Here is a 23,011-nt window from a genome sequence, read left to right as displayed (position 1 = left end):
CTGCAGACATAGTCAAAAACAGGGGGAAAGACAGACTGAGACTGGAGTGAACCCCAAGCCTCTCCCACCCTGCTTTCCACCCCAGCATCGGTTAGAGACCAGGGACAAAGTTCCTTTCTGACCAGATTGAGCTGTCTAGGAAGTCCTAATATCCCCAAGTGAAGAGAGTGAAAAAAGCATGCCCAAGCTCCCAGCTCCCAGCCCCCAGCTTCATGGAGCATGCCAAGCAGGCAAAGGCTTGCTTCCTTTGCCTCATCTTGATCAGGAGTTTCCTGGCAATGGGTTCAGTACTTAGGTCAGTTGGCTAAGCTTACCATCCTTTTGCTACCCCTGGCCAAGCCTGGTCATTCAGGTGACCAAGTCCTACCTATGTTACTGCCAAGACTTCTTGGCTTGGTACCTCCCCTAGCCTGAGAGGAGCATGAGACTCCCATCATGCCCTAGAGGCTCGATCCAGCTGCCAGTGACTCTTAAGAAAGAGCCTTTTGCAGATCCTTTCTGACACCTTCCTCCCCTGGTGGCCAAGGCTAAGAGAACTAGTTATAGAGGAGATGGCTGCAAACCAGACAACCCAGATAAAACATGAAATTCTGCACCCACACTTAGGTAACCCTATTCTCGAGACTCAAAAGAGCAATTTGCTGTTATAGAAGTGGATCCCTGAGCGAGCCGGTAAGTGAAATGGGATCAAGACAGAGGCACAAGAGTGGGGTTGACTTTCAAGAAATAGAACGAACCATGATGCCCACAGGCGCCATGCTGCTACCTGGGGGAGCAGAATCATTAGTTGTGGGCGTAGTGTCTTCCCTGTTGCACTCTGGGCACTGAAAGTAGTTCTAGACTTTTCTAACCCCTCCCCCCAAAGTCCTAACACCATTTCTGGCTGCTGAAACCTCCCTCACTAGAAACTCAAGTCTTCACCAAGTCTCAGCTTCAGTTTACCCACACTCTTCCTTTTCTCCAGCCCACCTCATACAATTGGTACTAAACTGATCATGAAGAGTAAGGGTCTTTAACTTCCATATTTCATCAGATAAAAGATGTTCATTGATAGATGCACCATCCTAATTCAGAGATGTGAAAAATTGAAAAGAAAATGCGCTTCTTAGAATCATTACCATTACCTGAACTAAAGTTAGGGCATGGGAAATCACAAGCCATTTGATTTTAGGGGATCATGTATATGAATTAGCAAGCCCTCAAGATCAGTGTATAAATGCCCAGAGAAGTTTCGATGATTGAGTTTCCTCATTTCCAACAACATGATATGTTTTAGATCTTAGTTTAGAGAAATATCATGGAAAATTACATAAATCTGTTAAAATATTAGCATAAGCAATTTTGAAAAGGTGCCAAATAATTAAAACATCAGAAATTTAGTGTGTTAATGTGTATTTATATTTGAAGTATCTTGCAGATGATGGAAATGAGTAGTGGATATATTTATAAACAGGAACAAAATTCCACAAAGCTTCATCTTTGCCATATTTGAACCAATAAATATTTCACCTTTGTGTATTTGTGAACAGATTTTTGAACTTTGTGGAGCTGATGCTAAAAAACTGGAAGAAAAGATTCGAGAATTCATGTAAGCTGATCTCCAAGACAAAATACACTTGCAGTGTTTTAAAAGGCCACAGTGAATGTGTTGTGTTTTTATTTCCAGCAAACACTGTGGTATCCCATTGATCTCTCTACTGATGCTTTACAGGTTGCATTCCACATTGCAATCTCACTGCAAAAACTGTCGAAACTCTTGTGCTGTCACAGATTGTGTCATTTCCATTCTCTTAGCCTTGCACAGCTAAGTAATACCAGTTCAGTGAGAAGGTTTCCAGAGATTGCAGAAGATGGGATCTATCATAGCAATCAAGAAACATATAGAAGTCTTATTGGCTTGGTGCAGTCCAAATACATAGCAAACTCTTCCTAATTGAGCCATTGTTTGTGGTACAAAATTCTTCTCCAGTGCATCACCTTGTATTGGAACCATATCATTGGATAAAAGAAAGCATGGTGTATATAGCTATGGTTACATGTATAAATACTTACTATGTGCTAGGCAATATGCCAAGCCTCTAGCTGAGATTTGGCCTCTGTACACCAATACCAAATGGAACCTTAGAGACAGAGTTTTGGGTGAAGTAGAAAAAAAACCCTGCTTTATTGCTTTATCAGCCAAAGGAGGTCATGCCCTCAAAACTATGTGTCCTGACCTGGAAAGGGTAGTGAGGATTTTATAGTCATTGTTCAAAGAGGAGGGTGTGATTAGCTCATGGACATTCTTCTGATTGGTTGGTGGTGAGGTAACTGGGAGTCAGCATCATCAGCCTTCTAGTTGCAACTGGCCTGGGGTCTCTGTGCTTGTAGGCAGCATACAGTTAGCTTTTCCCAGCTGGTGGGGTTTCAGTATCTGTAAAACAGCTCAGAGATATTGCTGTGTATACTTGAGGGGGAACCAGGACCCTGCCCCAAGGCTGCACTGTCATTTCTTGGCTGCTCCTCCCTTGTGTCTTTCCATTATTAGCAACTATTTGAACCTGCTGTTTGGGACTCAGGAGAGGGCATGGAGGGTGAATGAAGCCTGTTTCCTACAAACAAGAAACAGGGGACACAGAAATGTTTTTGTGCCCAGGAGCCCCATGGGATCCTGCTCAGTTTCAAGTCCTTTGCATCCATCGCTTCATTTAACATTTGCGACAATCCTGTAAGTAGACATGTATGGGTAAAATGTATAATGGGCTTTCTGAGTGGAAAAAGTTTGTAGTGATCACCCATTTCTGTGGTGTAAATACTTGGTAGATTTCAAGCTATCAGCACGATGTTGAAACTGTTTAACTATGTGTGGGACTTGAACCCACAGTCCTTTAACTGGGATACGGACTTAATGAATCAGGTTCTTGGTGTTTCATCACAGAAGGAATTCAGTAAGAGACAAAGTGATAGGTAAGAAGTGGTTTTATTTAGAGAGAAACACTTCACAGAGAGTGTGAGCCATCTCTGAAGGTGAGAGCAGCATCAGGGTATAAGGCTGTCAGTTTTTATAGGGCTGGGTAACTTCATAGGCTAATGAGTGGTAGGAGTATTCCAGCTACTTTGGAGAAGGAGTGGGGATTTCCAGAAATTGGGTCACTACCCACTTTTTGATGTTTATGGTTGCCCTTGGATCTGTCATGGTGCCTGTGGGTGTGTCATTCAGCTTGCTGGTGTGTTACAATGAGCATATACTGAGGCTTAAGGTCTGATGGAAGCTATTTGCCATGTTTTACCTATTTGGTTCTAATCAGTTTATGTCATGTCCTTGGGCTATGTCATTCTTAAGCCCTGCTTCCTTCCCTCCTGTTTCACCCTCATGGGTCCCAAATGTGCATCCTCCTGCTGTGTGTTCAGGTCATTCTGCATCTATCTATCATAACTTTTCACTTCAGTGCTGACAGTGTATTCTTTTAAAAGACATTTTAAACTGCAATTAAAAACTTCTAGGGCATCAACAATGCTTCTAAATCGATTCAGCTGACCACACATGAACAGCTCCAGCCAAGTCTGTGCACACACGGGGACAACCAAGTCAGGGCTGCCATCTGGTCCACTGAGATTATGAGAGGCCACTTCTTGTCAGAGGCATCTCTATTTCAAAGATGTTAAAATGTGCCATAATGTACACCTGGAGTATTCGGCCTCCTTGATCTCCCAATTAAATGTTAGCTCAAGAGCAAAAGGTTAAAAGCAGTCATAAAAAGGTGGTTGTACTTCTTCTGAAAGATAAGTTGATCTCAGTCCCTTGAAATGCAAGTACCAACCTGTTTGCTTCACTAAGAAAAGGACAAACAGGAGACGGACAGCAGCAGGGAGCGGTGAGGGGTACCAGCTCTCTTGATCTCTGTTGAACCTTGAGTTGCTTTTCTGGACCCTTACAGTGTTTAGGCTGAAACATACCCATAGGGTGGGAGCGTGTTATCTTTCTCATCTCTAATTCTCTGGCATCCAGGCCAGAGCACAGACCAAAGGAGACCCACACGATACGAAGCTAAATGCAGCATGGTACCCTGAATGGGAGCCTAGGGCAGAAAAGGGGCATAAGTGGGAAAAATGATGAAGTGTAAGTAAAATCTGGTGCTTAGTCCGCAGTAACATACCTGTGTTGGTTTCTCAGTTTTAACATCAGTTCAGTCGCTCAGTTGTGTCCGAGTCTCTGCAACCACTTGGACTGCAGCATGCCAGGTTTCCCTGTCCATCACCAATTCATGAAGCTTGTTCAAACTCATGTCCATCGAGTCAGTGATGCCAGCCAACCATCTCATCCTCTGTCGTCCCCTTCTCCTCCTGCCTTCAATCTTTCCCAGCATCAGTGTCTTTTCAAATGAGTCAGTTCTTTGCCTCAGGTGGCCAAAGTATTGGAGTTTCAGCTTCAGCATCAGTCCTTCCAATGAATGTTCAGGACTGATTTCCTTTAGGATGAACTGACTGGATCTCCTTGCAGTCCAAGGGACTCTCAAGAGTCTTCTCCAACACTGGACAGATAGCATACTAGAACATGGAAGCAACCTAGATGTCCATTGACAGATGAATGTATAAGGAAGTTGTGGTACATATACACAATGGAATATTACTCAGCCATAAAAGGGAACGTATTTGAGTCAGTCCTAATGGACTAGAACCTATTATACAGAGTGAAGTAAGTCAGAAAGAGAAAGATAAATATTGTATTCTAACGCACATATATGGAATCTATAAAAATGGTACGGAAGAATTTATTTACAGGGAAGCAATTGGAGAAACAGACATAGAGAATAGACTTATGGACTTGGGAAGAGGGGAGGAGGGGGTGAGATGTATGGAAAGAGTAACATGGAAACTTACATTACCATGTGTAAAATAGATGGTCACCAGGAATTTGCTGTATGACTCAGGAAACTCAAACAGGCCCTGTATCAACTTGGAGGGGTGGGATGGGGAGAGAGATGGGAGGGAGGTTCAAAAGGGAGGGGATATGTATACCTATGGCTGATTCATGTTGAGGCTTGACAGAAAACAACAAAATTCTGTAAAGCAATTATCCTTCAATAAAAAAATTAAATAAAAACCTATTTTTTTTAAATTACTATTATTTTTTTACTGCACTGGGACTTCATTGCTGTGTGGGCTTTCTGTAGTTATGGCAAGCAGGGGCTACTCTTTGGGGTGCAGGGGATTCTCTTGTTTTGGAGCACAGGCTCCAGGCATGCAGGCTTCAATAGTTGTAGCACTTGGGCTCAGTTATGGGCTCATGGGCTTAGTTGCTCCACAGCATGTGGAATCTCCCGGGACCAGGAATTGAACTCATGTCCCCTGCATTGGCAGGCAGCTTCCTAGCCATTGTGCCACAAGGATGTACTGCTTATTAATTTTTCAGTTCAGTTCAGTTCAGCCGCTCAGTCGTGTCCAACTCTTTGTGACCCCATGAATCGCAGCACGCCAGGCCTCCCTGTCCATCACCAACTCCCGGAGTTTACTCAAACTCATGTCCATCTACACATAAAAATAAAATTAAGGGATTTCAACTGAATAGCAAAAAAAAATAGCATTCTCCCTGTGTCAAAGCTATTAATACCACATTCCCCATACTACCCCAAATCATCAGAAATTACTACTTGAAATTCTCTCTCATGGTCACATGGGTCTGTGGCTTCCATTTTGTGAAAATGTAACCAAACTCTGATTATATGAAAGAAAAAAAAAAAGTAGAAGTGGAATGGTTTCCTGTTGACGGCAGAATGAAATTGTGAATCATTCATGTTTCTGCCAAAGCCTTTCATGATCTGGCACTTCTGTTCATGTTTGCCCTCCTCCCATTGTCCATGGACTCCAGGCATTATCATTATGTCAAGCTCTGTAGTCTTCCCTGCATTTGAAATTGCCTCCTCACATCTCTGCCTGCCAAACATTCTTCAACATCACTAGCAAACACACCATTCCTTCCAGTGAGTCCGCACAGTCAGGCGAAGCCTCCCTCCGCGGTCCCAGACAGGGAAGAGCATTCCTTCTCTTGAGTGTCTATGGAGCTTTGTACGCACAACCATTAGAGCCGCCGTCTTTTGTGGGGTGTGGTGGATTTTTTTGTCTGCCTAGGGTGCCAGATAATACACCTGGTGCCTAGTAAAATTTGAATTTCAGATTTTTTAGTGTAAGTATGCCCCATGTAGTAGTAAACTGAGCGCCCTGTATTTTTTATTTGCTAAACCTGGCAACCCCTTGTCTGTCTCCTGTGAGACTTAGCTTCCTAAGACAACGGTAGTGGCCCTCCACCCCTGTATGTGCAGCGCAGCTAAGACCAGGAATACATTTTTATTCCTGCCTAGAAATGCAGGTTTGGAAGAGGGAAAGATAACATGCTCAAATCTAATACATTCATAATCTACAGACTAGACCCACTGTTGACACTACTCTCTAGCTTGTCTTTAACACACATAATAACAAGTTACATGTGAAGTAATTAGCCTCCAACTAATAAAAAAAAATTTAAAAAAATAGCTACCACCTGCAAATAAAATAAATAAAATGTGAAGTTGAAAAAAAAAAAATAACAAGTTACAGACTGCATGGCTTCTACTGACGTTTCTAGTCTATAGGTGTCTCCCACACAGATCACATTGTGAGGGTGAGAACTTGGTCTACTGAATCCAAAGACAGGCATGATAAATAGCAGCTGCAGCCAAGGACAAATCTACTCCATGTTGGGGCCAGTTCTGTCCCTATTAATCAGGTAGGCAATGAATCACAGTGTTTTGCTTTCAGGCATTCCTGTGAGGGCAGTGTGCAATGATAGAAGAAATCACAGGCTCTAAAGTCAAATAAACTTGCATTTGCAGGTGTGACTCAGCCACTGCCAGGCCAGAGGCTTCTCTGGAGCTGTTTTCTCGTCTGTAAACAGGGCCATCATGGATACCTCCAAAAGGTCAATGTGAGTATTAAATATAATAATATACATGAAGCATCTCTATGGCACCTCTCCACAGCATACGTTCAAGTGATGATGGGGAGAAGGATGATGTTTTATGTCTACTATTCCAGCCAGAATATAATCTCTGAACATATGAACTGACTTATTTATAAACTTCTTTTGGATTGTCCAACAGCCTCTAGTACCATAAGCAGTATTTTTTCCTCCAACAGACATCCAAAGAGACCAGAGTGTTTCAGATGTTCAGTGTTTTAGCACCTTTCAGAAAACTGACAGTATTTAACCACAGTAGGGTAGAGTAGGGTCAAAAATTAACCCAGGTGACTCGTGGACTACACACCATCTTTTATAAATCCTTGATAGACCAAGTTTGGGCAAATTAGTACTAGATACATGGAAGAAGTAGGCATTTCTTTCTTAAAATAGTCAAGAACAGTTTTGGCATAAAAACTGCCATTCCCATATTTCCTGCCAAGATGTTCTATTGGACATGTACCCTAATCCCAGACACTCACCATCAGGAACACACTTCCATGAGGTCACCACCTCACCAGCTACCCTTCTCACCAACTGCTCAAGAAAATGAGCTCAGAATGATTCATAATCTACTCTCAGCAAACATACATTCACCATTTAGAAGGCCTTCTCCCATCTTAATTTTTATGTGTTCCTAGCTTCATTTAACTATGCTGCTGCTGCTGCTAAGTCACTTCAGTCATGTCTGACTCTGTGTGACCCCATAGATGGCAGCCCACCGGGCTCCCCCGTCCCTGGGATTCTCCGGGCAAGAACACTGGAGTGAGTTGCCATTTCTTTCTCCAATGCATGAAAGTTAAAAGTGAAAGTGAAGTCGCTCAGTCGTGTCCAACTCTTCGAGACCCTATGGACTACAGCCCACCAGGCTCCTCTGCCCATGGGATTTTCCAGGCAAGAGTACTGAAGTGGGTTGCCATTGCCTTCTCTAGCTATCATCAAACTTATATTTCCATCTTAAGACACCTTGAGTTAAACTAGCAAAGTTCTCATTGGCACCTGCCTTTATAACCATGTCTGTCTGTCTCTGTTACACATAAACACATACATATACATACATATATACCATCATCTTCTTGGAACTCTGTGGCTTTGAACAGTTTACCTGGGATGGAAATTTTCTCACCTGTACAATGAGAAAGTCAGAATTGTGTGATCTCTAAGCTCCCTTTCGGCTCTGTATCCTTAGGCTTTGATCCTGTTTTGCCACTGCTTCTCCTTTAGCTGATCCAGAGTCCAACCCCTCCCCCTCCTCACCTTTGGGGAGTGAGGATTTCAATATATGGAGGCAACTGCCCAGAATTCTCTGCTGGTGTCGCAGAGGGTAAGGAAAGCCCAGAAGCAGCTGCTGTTTGGGAACTTGAGACAGAAACTGGCTATAGAGGTGATAGAATATTACTCAGTCATAGAAAAGAATGGAATAAGGCCATGGCAGCAACATGGATGGACCTAGAGATGATCATACTCAGTGACTTAAATCAGAAAAAGACAAATATCATATGGTATCGCTTACATGTGCAATCTAAAAAATAATACAAATGAACTTATTTACAAAACAGAAACAGACTCATACATGTAAAAAGCAAACTTATGGTTACCAGAGGTTACCAGAGGGGCGACACTGGGGTTGGGGAATGGATAAACTAGATGTTTGGAATTAGCATATACACACGGTTACATATAAAACAGACACTCAACAAGGACCTGCTGTATAGTCCAGGGAACTCTACTCAATATTCTGTAATAACCTATATGGGAAAAGAATCTGAACAAGAATGGATATATGTATTATGGAATCACTTTAGCTGTATACCTGAAACTAATGTAACATTGTAAATCAGCTGTACTCCAATATAAAATGAAAATTTTAAAAAATACCACAGGCTAGGTAGCTTGTAAACCACACAGATTTCTTTCTCACAATTCTGGAGGTTGGAAGTCCAAGATGAGGGTACAGGTATGGTCGGGTGAGAAACTTCCCTGTGGTTGCAGACTTCTTGTATCCTCCCCTGGCAGAGAGCTCTGTGGGATCTTTTTTATTAGAGCACTAAGCCCTTTCACGAGGGCCCCACCATCAGGACATAATCACCCCCCAAAGGCCCCGCGCACTGGTGGTTCAGAACTGCTTCACCAGGACTATTGCACTTAACGATGACGAGTTCTTTACAGCCCAAGGAAAACTGCCACAGTCCTTTCCTGGTTGTCTGCTTCCCAGTCTCCCAAGATCCTGTTTTACCAGTAGGATCCATGTAAGTTTTTTCAAACTTGATCCATTTTCCTTCTGAAATTAACTCCTCTGAAATAACCGACTTGTATTTTGGGAAGAGTCTGTTCGTTCTTGGTTTTCCATTTTCAAATGAGTTGATCTTCATAGTCTTTAGACAGGAAGTTCACATCTAAGATGTGGAATGAAGGCAGGGGTTCACCTTTGGGAAGAGGGCGAAAAGTAGAGATGAACCCAAGGCAGCAGTTTCAGGAGATGTGACGCTACTGCTTTTAGAGCTTAGGTGGTTGTGAGAATTATGCTTGAGAATACAGAGTGCATGGTTCATTCCTCTGAAATCCTGGACAGACAATAATGGATCATCGTCATCTCCCAGCAGATACGATCACCTCTCCCAGGCAGCCTTTAGCCTCAGTGTCCTTCTTTGGCCACCTCTGGAAGCACCAGGCCAACTGCTAATTGCACAGCCCTCAGATGAACTCATCTTTCATTCATTACAGTAACAGAAACAGGAGCTGGGAGAAAGGCCTTTTCAACTGTACAGCTGGGGAATTACACCTACCAGCACCATGAAGGCGAGGATTTTCGTCTGCTTTTCACCGCCATCATCCCAGGGCCAGACAGTGCTGAGCACCTAGTAGGTACTCAACACTTAGTTGAATGAGTGTGTGAATAACTTCATAGATATTTACAAGAGTTAATAATAGTGAGATGAGAGAACTCACCTCATGGTGGAGATGACTCACAGCTGAGTCCAATGTGAAAACGGCTTTAGTCTTTTCTCTGAAGTCTTTTCTTTAGAGTCTTTTCTCTAGTCTCCGCTTTTCTCTAACCACCTTTAAAATACTCCAGTTTTATGGGGCATTTTACTGGAGATAAACTTAATAAGTTAAAGTTACATAATTAGTTATACTCAACTTCCATTATAATTACTTATTGATCCAGGCTGCTCATGGAGCACCTGGCAACGGTGAAAGAAAAACAGTAGCAGGTGTTTGGACTTAGTTCGTGCTTGCTAACTAATTAGATGAGGATTTTTTTTTTCCCCTGGAAACCCTAAGCGATCTTCATTTGGCTCCAAAACTGAGAGTCCAAACCCAGAGGCTTCAGCCAACTCTTGTTTCTCTCTCTTGCTTCTGGACTGGAAGACATTCTAGCATTAAGATGCTTTTGCATAAAACTAATGTTGTTCATTAGAAGTTGATTTTATAGTTTAAGTCTCAGCATTCTGATGATGCCAGATTTTACACAATGGGTGGACTGGAGTCAGAGTGTAAAGGTTTGAATCACAGCTCTCCCATTTACTGTGTGTCCTTGGCCATACTTAACTTTTCGTTGCTCCAGCTTCAAAACCTATAAAATGGGGAGAACGATGATATTTACATCACTAGATTATAATGACAAATAAACAATGCCTTGGACACAACAGATGCTACATGTGTGTTCCTTCAATCATAAAACTACTTAAATTTCTAATGCTTTAGTTCCCAGTAAAGTTTTTGTTAATAATTGATTATCTGATCATTTAGGCACATGATCAAAGTTGTTAATAAACAGGTTTATAGCTGACTTATATTCACATATGGCTAATAAAAATTAAAAATGTAACTCCTCAGTGAAGGGTTGGTTGTATTCAAGGGTTGTTCAAGCAGAGAATGTCAGCTAAGGTTTTTGACAACCTGCAAGAGAAAACTCAGGCTGACTGCTTTAAGTAAAGCCACTGGGGAAGCCCCCAGTATTAAGCCTCAGGAAGGACAGGAATTGGGCATTTCCAGGCATCTCAGGAACATAAATTCATGGAGAAGCCCTCTAGGAGTGACTCCTGTGATTTTTCCCTCTTGCATTACTCCTTGAGTAATCATTAGCCTTGAGAGCTAAGCTCTTCTGAGAGAGTTTGATTAGCCTGAAGTCAGCTGCCCATGCTTGGGCCTAGTGGTAGGGGCAGGTGTGGTATTCCCTGTTGATATTCCCCAACAGAATTACAGGGAATGGAGGGGAGAGAGTTATCCAACGGAAAAGATGGGTGTCATTACCCAAAGCAATGTGGAGGGTTGTTAGACAGGCCAAAGCAGCCGCTGTCCCCTGGATGAAGAAAGAAGAGGAAGGGAGGACAATGTTTTCTAAAATAGTAGTACGTTTGTTTTGGAGGCCTTTCCAGGAATTTAAATGCATTTCTCTCCCTCGGAGGTTGGCTCATCCTCTCGGGGCATTCATGCAAAAAAAGCAAGAATCTGGCAGTAATCATTCATGCAAAAAAAGCAAGAATCTGGCAGTAATCATAAACTACTTCTTTCCCTGGCCTAATGAAGCAGATCTCTAATTGTTTGTGTTGCATTCATTTAAATACTAATCTTTGCCTCACAGTTTCATAAGAGCAACAGTTCCTAGTTCAATCAAAACACACAATGCTGAACTTTCAGAATTCAACAGATGATAAGTTTATGAAAATGGTTTACATATTCATGAATCCTTTTCTCAGTCAAGTTTTTTTGGGCTGTAAGTGCCAGAACACCCAACTTGAAGTTGCTTAAGCCAGACATAAATGTATGTTAACACAAAACTGAATGTCCAGATACAGGAGAGGCATCAGGTGGTGGGGGAGTGGATGGGTTTCTTCCAGTGGTTCCATCCTCTGCAATTACCGCGATGTTTTCTGCCATGGTTTCTCTCCATGTTCTTCATCTCAGGGTGGAAGTAAGATGGCTCAGAATTTCCCAGCCTTACAACTACAGAAAACAGTATCTGGAGGGAAAATGAGATCATTTCTCTATGTAGATCTTAGGAATAAGGTAACTTTCCCCAGAATCTTCTAGCCAACTTTTCTCTCATCTCCATGGTCCAGATTGTTTCATATACCCCATCCTAAAACAAGCCCTGGTGGTCAAGGAGAGACTTGGGTTCTTGAACCAGTCAAAATGGCAAAGAAAATGATAGCATCTTGCCTGGTTCCCAACTCACCAGACAAGAAAAGGAAAGATTGTATGTTAAAGAGAAAATAGAGTAGGCATTTCTCTTTCTTCACCCCAAATATCTGAACCTCACTGCTGTCCCACCTGTATGTCTGAGAAATTTAAGATTTAGTGGAAGATAGAGGCCACTTTGAGGTATCAAAGTATCGTTTATTTAAAATTCAGCTTTAGGCATCCTACATTTACCCTAGACCTAATCCAATGGAATCCAGTTTCCAAGGGCAACCAAGTGTTCAGGGGCAATGGCAGAAGGGGCCTCACCAGACTGGGTTTGTGACTTGTTTGGGGTTGCAGTCCAGCCTTCTGTCTCCCTCCCTGACTCCTGCTCAGTTCCCAAGCCTAGTTCTACATGACCAGAAATTCTGTGCAAACAAATCATACTAGGTAAGCTTTGGTTGCTTGCAACTCTGAATTCTGATCATCCAAACCTCAACATCAACTACTAAAATGTGAACCAGTCCTTTAGCATTGATGTCAGTATGAAACACAAAAGGGGAAAGGACATTTTTAAAGCAGAAGTAGCATGGTACTGCCTTCTGAAGTCTGGGTCTTAGAATAGCAAGCTTCTGCTTAGTCAGTGCCTTAAGGAATTTCCCAACAACACCTCCTGTGTCAACTAACCTAAGGGTAAAATGGAAACAATTCTGGAATATTCAGTGACTTAGAAGTTAAGGCTAACAAGATTCTGGCATAAACAGGCTAAAGTCCCTTACTAGGACTTTTCCTTTCCTTTTGAAAGTGAAGTGAACGTGAAAGTCGCTCAGTTGTGTCCAACTCTTTGTGACCCCATGTGTCTGACTCTTTGCGACCCCATGGACTATACAGTCCATGGAATTCTCCAGGGCAGAATACTGGAGTGGGTAGCCTTTCCCTTCTCCAGAGGATCTTCCTAACCCAGAGATCGAACCCAGGTCTCCCGCATTGCAGGTGGATTCTTTACCAGATGAGCCACAAGGGAAGACCAAGAATACTTGGGCTTGGGAGTCAGTAGCCTATCCCCTATCCAGTGGATCTTCCCGACCCAGGAATTGAACCCAGGTGTCCTGCATTGCAGGCAGATTCTTTATCAACTAAGCTATCAGGGAAGCCCTCCTTTAGCCTATCCTGACTAATGAAACTATTTTCATATATCATAATCTTAACTTCTACTACATTTAGCAATATGAAGATAACAAAATCCTGTAGCATGAAAAACATAATACTTTTAAAAATTATTTTCCAGTGGGGAAAAAAAAGAAAAACATAACACTTTTTGGCTCCTGAATTAAACTGTATTGCTATTAACCTTGTTACATTCTCGGAATAGGACATATTTATGATCTGAATTCTGTTTGGTTTGAGGGCTGATGCTAATTTATCCATTGTCATTGGGCAGTATAATAGAGCAATTTAATTGCACTATTAGTTATAGACTGGAAACACTGCCCTCCCTTCTTCTCTCGACTGTGAAAGAAGCATCTTGGTTCTGGGTGGTGACATGTGCTACCCTGCACACATCCCAGGGCACAGTGGGGTGCTTGGGCTGCTGACTCATTAAATGATGATAAACCTTTTGCTGGGGTTGAACATGGTGCTCATAAGCTAGGCACAGCCTCTCCAGCCTTTTTCAGCTTCACTCCCTCACAGTTGGCATAGTTCTGGAAGCCAAATATGAAGCAGAGGTTCTCTTGACAATTCCAAACATGAACAAGCTCCTAAAACACAGGGATGGTGTTGTTTTTTTTTTTTTTTTTTTACCTCTATTCAGCAACCATTGCTTTTTTCTGACATCCCCTGATTCCTCCATAGAAAAGTATTGCTCCCATACAATGTGAAATCTAAGAGACACAGTGAAACCAAAGTCTGCCATTTTACTGAAGAAGCTGAGGGGGCTTCTTCTACAGGATTCTACCTCTCATAGTCCTAGCCTAGCCAAAGGGGTAGAGAATGTAACCTCGGCCTGGCCCAATATGTGGCCACGTTGACTGGTCCACTCAATCTGAACTAACAGGACATAATAAAACCTGAATATTGACTCCTGAGGGGGGGGGTCTTTTGCACTGGATTTGAAGGCCTAGGAGGTTATGTTTGAAACTATAGCAACCAAACTGCTACCACAGGGAAGAGGCTTGTCTAGAAACAGGGCTAATCAGAGGCTGAAGAATCAAAAGATCAAAGAGAAAGTAGGTCCTGGTGACATCACTTGACCTTCTTCAGCAAGTCATAACTGAAGCCAGACCTACTACCCCTGGAATTACCAAGTTCCCTTTTTTAAGGTCCATGTGGTTCCTGTCCTGCAGACAGAGTTGAAGTGATCCAGTTGGTTTTCCCTCTACATGCAGGTGTAAGACTGTCCAGCGTGAAGAACAGTCACGGCCAGGCTTCGGACCAAGGCCTTGGACCTCTAGGCAGAGTCTCATCCAGGGTCTCCTGCTGTTAACTTCAGGCAGATCACCTTGCCTGTCTGTGTCTCTTCCCTATCAAAGGAATGTTCCCACTTGCCCTAGAGATTCATGTGGCCATGGCAGGGAAAGCAATACGGAAACAACAAATATGGAAAGGCTATAGTAATATTTTGCTATAATATTATAGTATTTGCTTTCCAAGAAATCTGAGAAACTTTACCAAAAGAAACAACTCCGGAGCCACACTTCTTTGTGTCTTTATTTTTCCTGTAGGGCTTAATTTCTTCCAAAATCAGAGAGTTTACAAGATCAACTGCCTTTTATTTTTTTATTTGTATTTTTTGGGGCTGTGCCATGTGGCGTGCAGAATCTTAATTCCCCAACCAGGGATTGAACCTGTGCCCTTGGAGTGGAAGCTTGAAGGCCTAACCACTGGACCACGAGGGATGTCCTTCGACTGCCTTTTAATTCAGTTAATTCAGTCACCTTGCAGTTCATTTTTTGCTTCGTATTTAAGTGTTGTGGTGGTCAGACCACATTTCCGCTAAGAGTTCATAGCTTGCTTTCAGGAGAGAATGGCTAAAAGTTCAGTATAATTGTATGTGTTTGAGGTCTATGAGTAATTGTGATAAAGTGTTCAGAAAGTGAAAACGCTGCCCTCCACTCAAGATTAAATGGAGTTGACACAGCTGGTTTGTTTGATTTGGGGGTGGGCAAATGGGGCTGTGCTAGATTGTATATATCAGTTATCAGATTTCTGTAGAAAAACGAATGGATTTCTAAATGAGTTTCCTGAGAAAATGACTAAGTGTGAGTAACACTAAAATAAGTTTCTTGTACATTGTGAAATGAAAATTGAAGGGAAGAAAAGGCTCAGCGTGTCATAGTGGCTTGGAAATTGTTTTAGCATGGAAATGGATACCATATACCATGCCATTTTCTTATTTGACAAAGTAGTTACCAGTTTCTGCCATCAAGAAAAAGACAAAAAAGGGATCTAAAGTAAGTAGAGCTAAAATGCCTATTCCCCAGTCCTTGTATTTTTATGAGGAAATCTTGGCTCCTGACAAGGTCTGATCAGAGCTGCAAAGCAATCTGTTTTCCCATTTTGTAACTGTGGGCGGTATAAAGGGTCTCAAGCAGAGGAAGGACTTGCTCAGATGTACATGCTGTTGTGTAAGGAATGGGCCATAGGGGAGCAAACGTGGTCAGAGTGGGATGAGTCCCGAGTGCATGGCTGTGGTCCAGGTAGGAGACGAAGTGGTCTGGGGGGCAGTAGCCAAGAAGCAGAAATGAAGAAAGTGCTCTACTGGAGTAAAGATATCCTTTATGAGCAAAACAAAGATGACCTCACACCAGTAAATGTTACTCACAATGACTTATTTTTAAATATTGTGATCTCTTTAGTTACCTTTGCTGATAAACATTTTAATTAAAGACTAACCCTGTTTTTTTAGGAGGAGGATCATGAAAGAACACGGGCCTCACAAACGTGTGCCAAGAGACAATGATAAAAGGTAAAGATCAATGTAACAGAAAAATCCAGCTTATCAGTTGTTTACATCTTTGTAAAAACACACAGATGTTTGTATAAAAACACAAAGATGTGTTTACATCTTTGCTTGTGATACCTTGACTTGTACCCTCAAAGTTACCAATATCGGGAATAATTCTAAATGCTTGTTGGACTATTAAATTACTTATTTTTAGTCAAGTGATTACTGAAGAGTTCTAGAATTAGACAGCCTAGACAATCATGTGTTTCAAATGAAATCTTATTTCTTTTATGTCTTGAGCCTCCAACCAAGTAAAATTCTTTTATGCCTTCAGTTTTCTTTCCTTAAAGGTTATCTGTTGGTAAGGATGCTTGTGCATTTGTCGCTGTTGTTCAGTCGATAAGTTGTGTCTGACTCTTTGTGACCCCCATGGACTGCAGCACACCAGGCCTCCCTGTCCATCACCAACTCCTAGAGCTTACTTAAACTCATGTCCATTGAGTCAGTGATGTCATCCAACCATCTCATCCTCTGTTGTTCCCTTCTCCTCCTGCCTTCAATCGTTCCCCACCATCAGTGTCTTTTCAAATGAGTCAATTCTTTGCGTCAGGTGACCAAAGTATGGAGTTTCAGCATCAGTCCTTCCAATGAATATTCAGGACTGATTTCCTTCAGGATGGACCAGTTGGATCTCCTTGCAGTCCAAGGGACTCTCAAGAGTCTTCTCCAACACCACAGTTCAAAAGCATCAATTCTTCAGTGCTCAGCCTTCTTTTTATGGTCCAACTTGCACATCCACACATGATGACTGGAAAAACCATAGCTTTGGTTATATGGACATTTGTTGGCAAAGCGACATCTGCTTTTTAATCTGCTTTCTAGTTTTGTCATAGTTTTTCTTGCAATGAGCAAGTGTCTTTTAATTTCGTGACTTCAGTCACCATCTGCAGTGATTTTGGATCCCAAGGAAAAGAAAATCTGTCATTGCTTCTACTTTTTCCTGATCTATTTGCCATGAAGCGATAGGACCAGATGCCAAGATCTTCGTTTTTGGAATGTTGAGTTTTAAACCAACTTTTTCATTCTCCTCTTTTACCCTTATCAAGAGGCTCTTTAGTTCCTCTTCACTTTCTGCCATTAGAGTGCTATCATCTGCATGTCTGAGGTTCCTTGTAACATAGTTGGATTGTTAATAGAGTGCCAATGAACAGTGTGGCACACCAGCATTCATGTAGATAAGGGATAAAAATAATCAAAAATATGCACTTCTGGTTGTTTGGTGCTTATAGATAAGCAAGCTGTCCTCCCCACAAGAGTCAGGATCACTTTTAGCTCTGGACCAGTTGTTAATGGCACTGGGCAAAGATAATATACCTATATTTTATCTGTCTGCCTTTTGAAGATATAAAATTTCCAAAGTAAGGAACTGGATTCAGCTGGTTTCTGTAGGAAGGGTTGTCATTTCTTTTTCTTCTTTTATAATCCACAGAGCAAATTTATTTTTATTAAATGATTTGGTGAAGGCATAATGAATATCTTTATCCCATTTTTGTAGTATTTGTTATTTAGTCACACTCTTTGAGACCCCATGGACTACAGCATGCCAGGCTTCCCTGTCCTTCACCAGTATATTCACACCAGCATTGAAAATGTGGAGTGTATTTACATGTTCATTAGTTTTAAAAATTTAAACAGTTAATAGTTGAAGTACCTAATCCGGAGTCCACTCCTGGTGTGTCTAAATCAGCACCTGAAAATCCCAAGTATGATGTTCTAGAGGGTGTTTCTACAAACTATTCAAATATCATTAGAGTTTGTAAATTAGCATAAGAAATGTTAGATATTTTTCACTGGTGACATGAAGGATATTCGAGATACATAGATGGGCTGTGCTGGCACTTCTTTTCTTTCATGAACAGAGTATAAGAATTGGTACACATTTGTTGTGACCAGATTGATTCACAAAGTTGTGTATTTATCACCATTCCAGAACATTTTCAAGATTTCAAAAAGGGACTCCACACCCATTAGTAATCACTCCCCACCCCCTACTTCCTCCCACCCCTGGGAACCACTAGTGGACTCTGGATTTGCCTGTTCTGGTCATTTCAGATATACTAATGTCCTTTTCTGTCTGACTTCTTTCACTTTGCTTGTTTTCAAAGTTCATCTATATTGTGGCACGTATCACAACATCATTCCATTTTGGGTTTAGTTTGAGGCTATTTTGAATAAAGTTGCTATAAATATTCATATTCAAGTCTTTGTGTGGATTTGTGTTTTAATTTCTTCGGGGTAAATATCTAGAAGTAGAATTACTAGATCATATGTTAAATGTATGTTTAACTTAAAAAAAAAAGGGGGGGGGGGAAACAAAACAAACTTACCAAACTGTTTTCTAAAGTACTTTGTATAGTTTTACACTCCTATCAGCAACGTATCAAAATCATTTCCAGTTAATCTACAATCTCACCTCCATTTGGTGTTGCCAGTCTAGTGGGTGCAAGATTGTCTCATTGTGGTTGTGAATCTCCCTAATGACTAATGCTGTTGAGCATTTTTCTGTCTGTGTACTTTCAATCACTCAGATATCTTCTTTGGAGAAGTGTGGTTTCCAGTCAGTGCCATGTTTTCTACCAGTTGTTTAACACTGCTTTTGAAAGAGCAAAGGTTTCACATTTTAATGAAGTCAAATTTATTAGGTTCTTCTTTTTTAGTTAGGAATTTCTGTGTCCTGCCTAAGAAATATTTGCCCCAGGTTGCAAAATTTACTTCCAGCATCTTCTTCTAGAAGTTGTGTAGTAAATTTTGAGTTATTTTGTTGTATGGTGTAAGGTAAAGGTCAAGTTTCTTACCTTTTTTTTTTTTTTTAATAGAGATATCCACTGGCTTCTAGAAAAACAGAGAGTCTGAAAGGAGCAAGGAGAAGTGTTTGCTTGACCTCATGGGCCCCTATGTACATGGAGCCCACACTTGAAAAGGGCAGTAGTCTCAGGTAAGACAAAAGAAACATCTGAGAAGAGGTTAACAGTATATTGGTGCTGCTGAATCCAGCTAGTTCCAGCAAGGTATACAGTGAAAAGGGACACAGGGAGGGGGACAGTTGCACCAGATTAAGGAATGTAAAGAGGGTAGGCTACTCACAGGGGTTATTATGCTATTTGAAATTTACATGAAAATACTTAGCATTGAAAATGTGGATGTATTTATATGTTTGTTAGTTTTAAAAATATAAACAGTTAATAGTTGAAGTACCTCACCAGGAGTCTACTCCTGGGGTGTTTAAATCAGCATCTGAAAATCCCTAAGTAGGAACTGATATTCTAGAGGGGGATTCCTGCAAACTATTCAAATATCCTTATAGAGTGTGTAAATTAGCATAATGAATGCTAGATACTTTTCACTGGTGACATGAAGGATATTTCAAGATCTGTAGATGGGCTGGCTTGAAAACTGTGTTGGCATTTCCTCTCCTTCATGAACAGAGTATAAGAATTGGTGCACATGTGTTGTAACCAGATGACCTTGGATCTTGATTTTCTTCTCTGTAAAATGGGAAGAATTAAATCTATCTCCTAGGGCATGTTGAGAAGAATGATATGATATACCCAGCTCCAGGTCTGGTACTGAATGACCATCCCACACTTGTATTTGTTTCTTTTCCTTTAACCATCTTCTTTATCATTATATTTTGAACTCTCAATTTTAGATCACTTTTGTGTCCTTATCTCAACTCTCTTGCTAGACTCAGTCTTTACACATCACTAATTGCTGGCCTCTCTTTGGCGATCCCAAGGCAAGTTTATATAATATTATTGTACCTAATCACCTGGAATGCTGCTTTAAATTGCCGAGTCCAGAGATCTACCTCAGAAGATCGTGGTTCTATAAAATCTGTCTGGGTGTGGTCCGGAAATCTGCAGGATCATCAAGTACCTTGAGCTGTACTGAATGATGCATGCAGTCAAGGGCCACACTTAGGGAAACCTGTGATCCGAGAAAAGCTTGCTCAGAAGCCCCAGATCTGCATTTTCTTCAAATTCGAACTTAGACAAAGACAGCAAACCTAGTTTTCCAGTCCCCCAGGAAAACTCAGACTGAGCTGACCCAGAAACCTGAAGCAAGCTCATCACTCAAGCTACTCATTTCTGCTCTTGACAATGAAGAAATACCATTTTAGTCTGTCCGAAGCGCATTTCTCCTTTCTCTGGCAACCCCTCGAATTTTCCTCACCCCTACTAGTTGAAACAAATGGTCCAAGCAAGGCTGATGCCCTCCTCCACCCTCCAACTAAAGTCAGATAAGGTCAGCCTCCAGGGCACTTACTAGAGCGAGGGAGAGGAGTGTCCTTTCTTCCAGATACTAAATCAGTAGGGACCTAAGCCCGGGGGGCGAGTCTTACAGTAGGTGGAGAACCCACTGAGAATTAAACAACTGTGGTGCTCTTGTGACATCTTTAGGCCCCTGGAGTGGAATGAGTTACTAATTCTTTTTACTTTGAACTGGAATTTGGCCTTACACCTGAGAGTTCTAACTAATGCACAGAACCAACCCCCGCTCCCCCAAGTGAAGGCCTTCATGACACCCTTTCTGTCTCCTCACTCCTGCCTTTCTGCACAAACAGATCCTCCCTTCCTGGGCTGTCCCAACAATTCCCCAGCACCTCCCTCTCCCCACAGAATGTTGCCACCTTGTCCCAACTGAAATACTGAGGACTTGAGTGTCCCATGAGCTTGTAAGCAGACCTTCCTCTTTGGGTAGAGACATGTCTAACCTATATTCTTTCACCCTCTGAGGGGAGAAAATCCTTTTCCTTTGAGATTCATGTTATAGAGTTTAGTCTTCATTACGAATTTCCTGATAACTTAATTCACTTAAGACTTTGACACCTGTTTTACAGTCTGGCCTTCCACCTCTGCCATCATTCCACAGGGATGTCACCATTCCATTAATAGCCTGTAATCATAGTTTATATAGCACTTACTCTGTACCAGTGGAGAAGGAAATGGCAACCCACTCCAATATTCTTGCCTGGAAAATCCCATGGACAGAGGAGCCTGGCAGGCCACAGTCCATGGAGTCGCAAAGAGTTGGTTGGACACAACTCAGCAACTACACCACCACCACCACTGTGTACCAGGCAATGATTCTAAGCACTTTACATGTATTTTAACTGACTTGACCCTTCTAATAGCATGGGGGTATTATTGTATCCATTTTATAGATAAGGAAACTGAAGCAGAGACTGTTTAAACTTGTCTAGAGTTACCCAGCCACTAAATGGTAGAGTGGGGATGAGGACAGGGAATCTAATTGCAAAATCCAGGCTTTTAATGCACATGCTAGACTCCCAGTTATCTGCTCCCTTGTAGCATCCCCCGTATCCCCATCTATATTGGTCCTGGACATTGGAAAGGTCCTTGAAGAGGTGTCAGGTGGGAGAGGTTTGGATAGTCAATGGATATCTGTACCTCTGTTTCCTACAGCTCAATTATTTATTGGCATCTCCTAAATAAATGTACTAACTAATAGGCCCCAAAGCTGAGATGTATGTTGGGCTGAAGATACAGCAGCAGCAAAGCATATTATGTCATGTGCTCTTGCTACTCCTTAAGGCTGCTTCTCTGCCCCATGGTCCTTATTCTCTACAGCACGTTTGCTGCATTCAGACCAGCCTGTCCTCCCTGTTAGGGCTGTCCTTAGAATTTGTCCCTTGTCTATATCCTTACCCATGGCCCTGTGTAACTCAACCTTCTAGAAACTTTGCACAAGAGGATCAAAACCTCTGGTTTCCTTCCCTCCTCCTGAAAGAGCAGATAGAAGGAAGCCAGGGGGCTGTTTTACCATCCTAGCGGATCACACCTAGACATAGCCACGTCCAGAATGCTCCATCTGAAAAAATCATGCTCCGCTCTCCTGCTCCAACATCATTCCACTTCTGTCCAGTCTCCCCACTTCCATTCCCCTCTCCAGCTCAACAGCTTGCCCGCTTCCAGCTGCCCTCCTGGCTTCACACGCTCACCTTCCACAATGCCCAATCCTGCCAACCCCAGCCTGCCACAGGCAACCTGGTGTCAGCAGGAACAGCCTACTTCTCTGTTCCAGGCTTTATCACTGGGAGTAAATACACACACGTGTGTGTGTGTGCTGATGCCATTATAAACTCTTCAAGCGTGCCCACCCCCATGACACCAAGCACGACTAATGACTGCTCCCATCTTGAATTAATTGTAACTATTTTTTGAGTGCCTACCGTGTGTCAAGCACTCTCCTAATCACCTCTCAGGAATTTTGTTTAATCCTCAAAACACCACCGCCAGGAGTCAGGGACCATCCTGATTCTCATCTTACAGTAAGGAAATCGGAGGCACCGGGAGGGAGGTCAGCACCTGCTCAGGGTCACAACTGTGTCACTGCCGCAGGACTTACCACCCGCATCAACTCCACCCGGCAGGAGCCCGCTCGGTTCACAATGGCACCAAACTGCCGCGTCATGATGCAGCAGCAGGTTACTGGGTGAAAGTGAAAGGACAGGGAGCAGGGACGAGAACCGTCGCGGTATTTTCCGGAGAGGCAGCGGCGAGGGGAGTGGGGGGGGACACCAAGAGACACTTCCTGGTTATCGTTACTCAGCATTTTGTGGAGGTTCGCGGGGCTGTGGGGCGGGGGTACGGCGGGCCTTTCCGAGAAACCGTAAATGGCCTCTTCTCTGGGCGCGTCCGATTAAGGCCTGCCTGGCCCCTTCCCAGGTGACCCTCTAGATCAGGGTGTGGCCGCCGGGCCCCCGCCCGCCTTGCACAGTGCCTGCGCCCTTTAGGTCACCTAATGGCCCTCCCGCCTTCCCACTCGCAGGTGGGATACAGGTGGGCGACACCGAAGGTTTCGAGCCCAGACGACGCCCAGGAGCTCCGCCCCGCCCCGCCCCTCCCCTCCGGCCCCGCCCCGCCCCTCCCCTCCGGCCCCGC

General features: G+C 42.7%; 1 long non-coding RNA gene across 1 annotated transcript; it reads right to left on the bottom strand.

Moving 5' to 3' along the window:
- Nucleotides 1-3,653: 3,653 nt before the first annotated feature.
- Nucleotides 3,654-22,615, bottom strand: LOC136176782 (uncharacterized). The gene is made up of 3 exons (XR_010664626.1): nt 22,476-22,615; nt 11,840-11,939; nt 3,654-5,508 (listed from the first exon to the last, which is right to left on the bottom strand). It is a non-coding gene; the product is annotated as an uncharacterized lncRNA (long non-coding RNA).
- Nucleotides 22,616-23,011: the final 396 nt, after the last annotated feature.

Source organism: Muntiacus reevesi, chromosome 10, assembly GCF_963930625.1.
Source record: "Muntiacus reevesi chromosome 10, mMunRee1.1, whole genome shotgun sequence".
NCBI lineage: Eukaryota > Metazoa > Chordata > Mammalia > Artiodactyla > Cervidae > Muntiacus > Muntiacus reevesi.
Note: the sequence above shows the minus strand (reverse complement) of the source record. Positions and strands in the feature narration are given on the sequence as shown.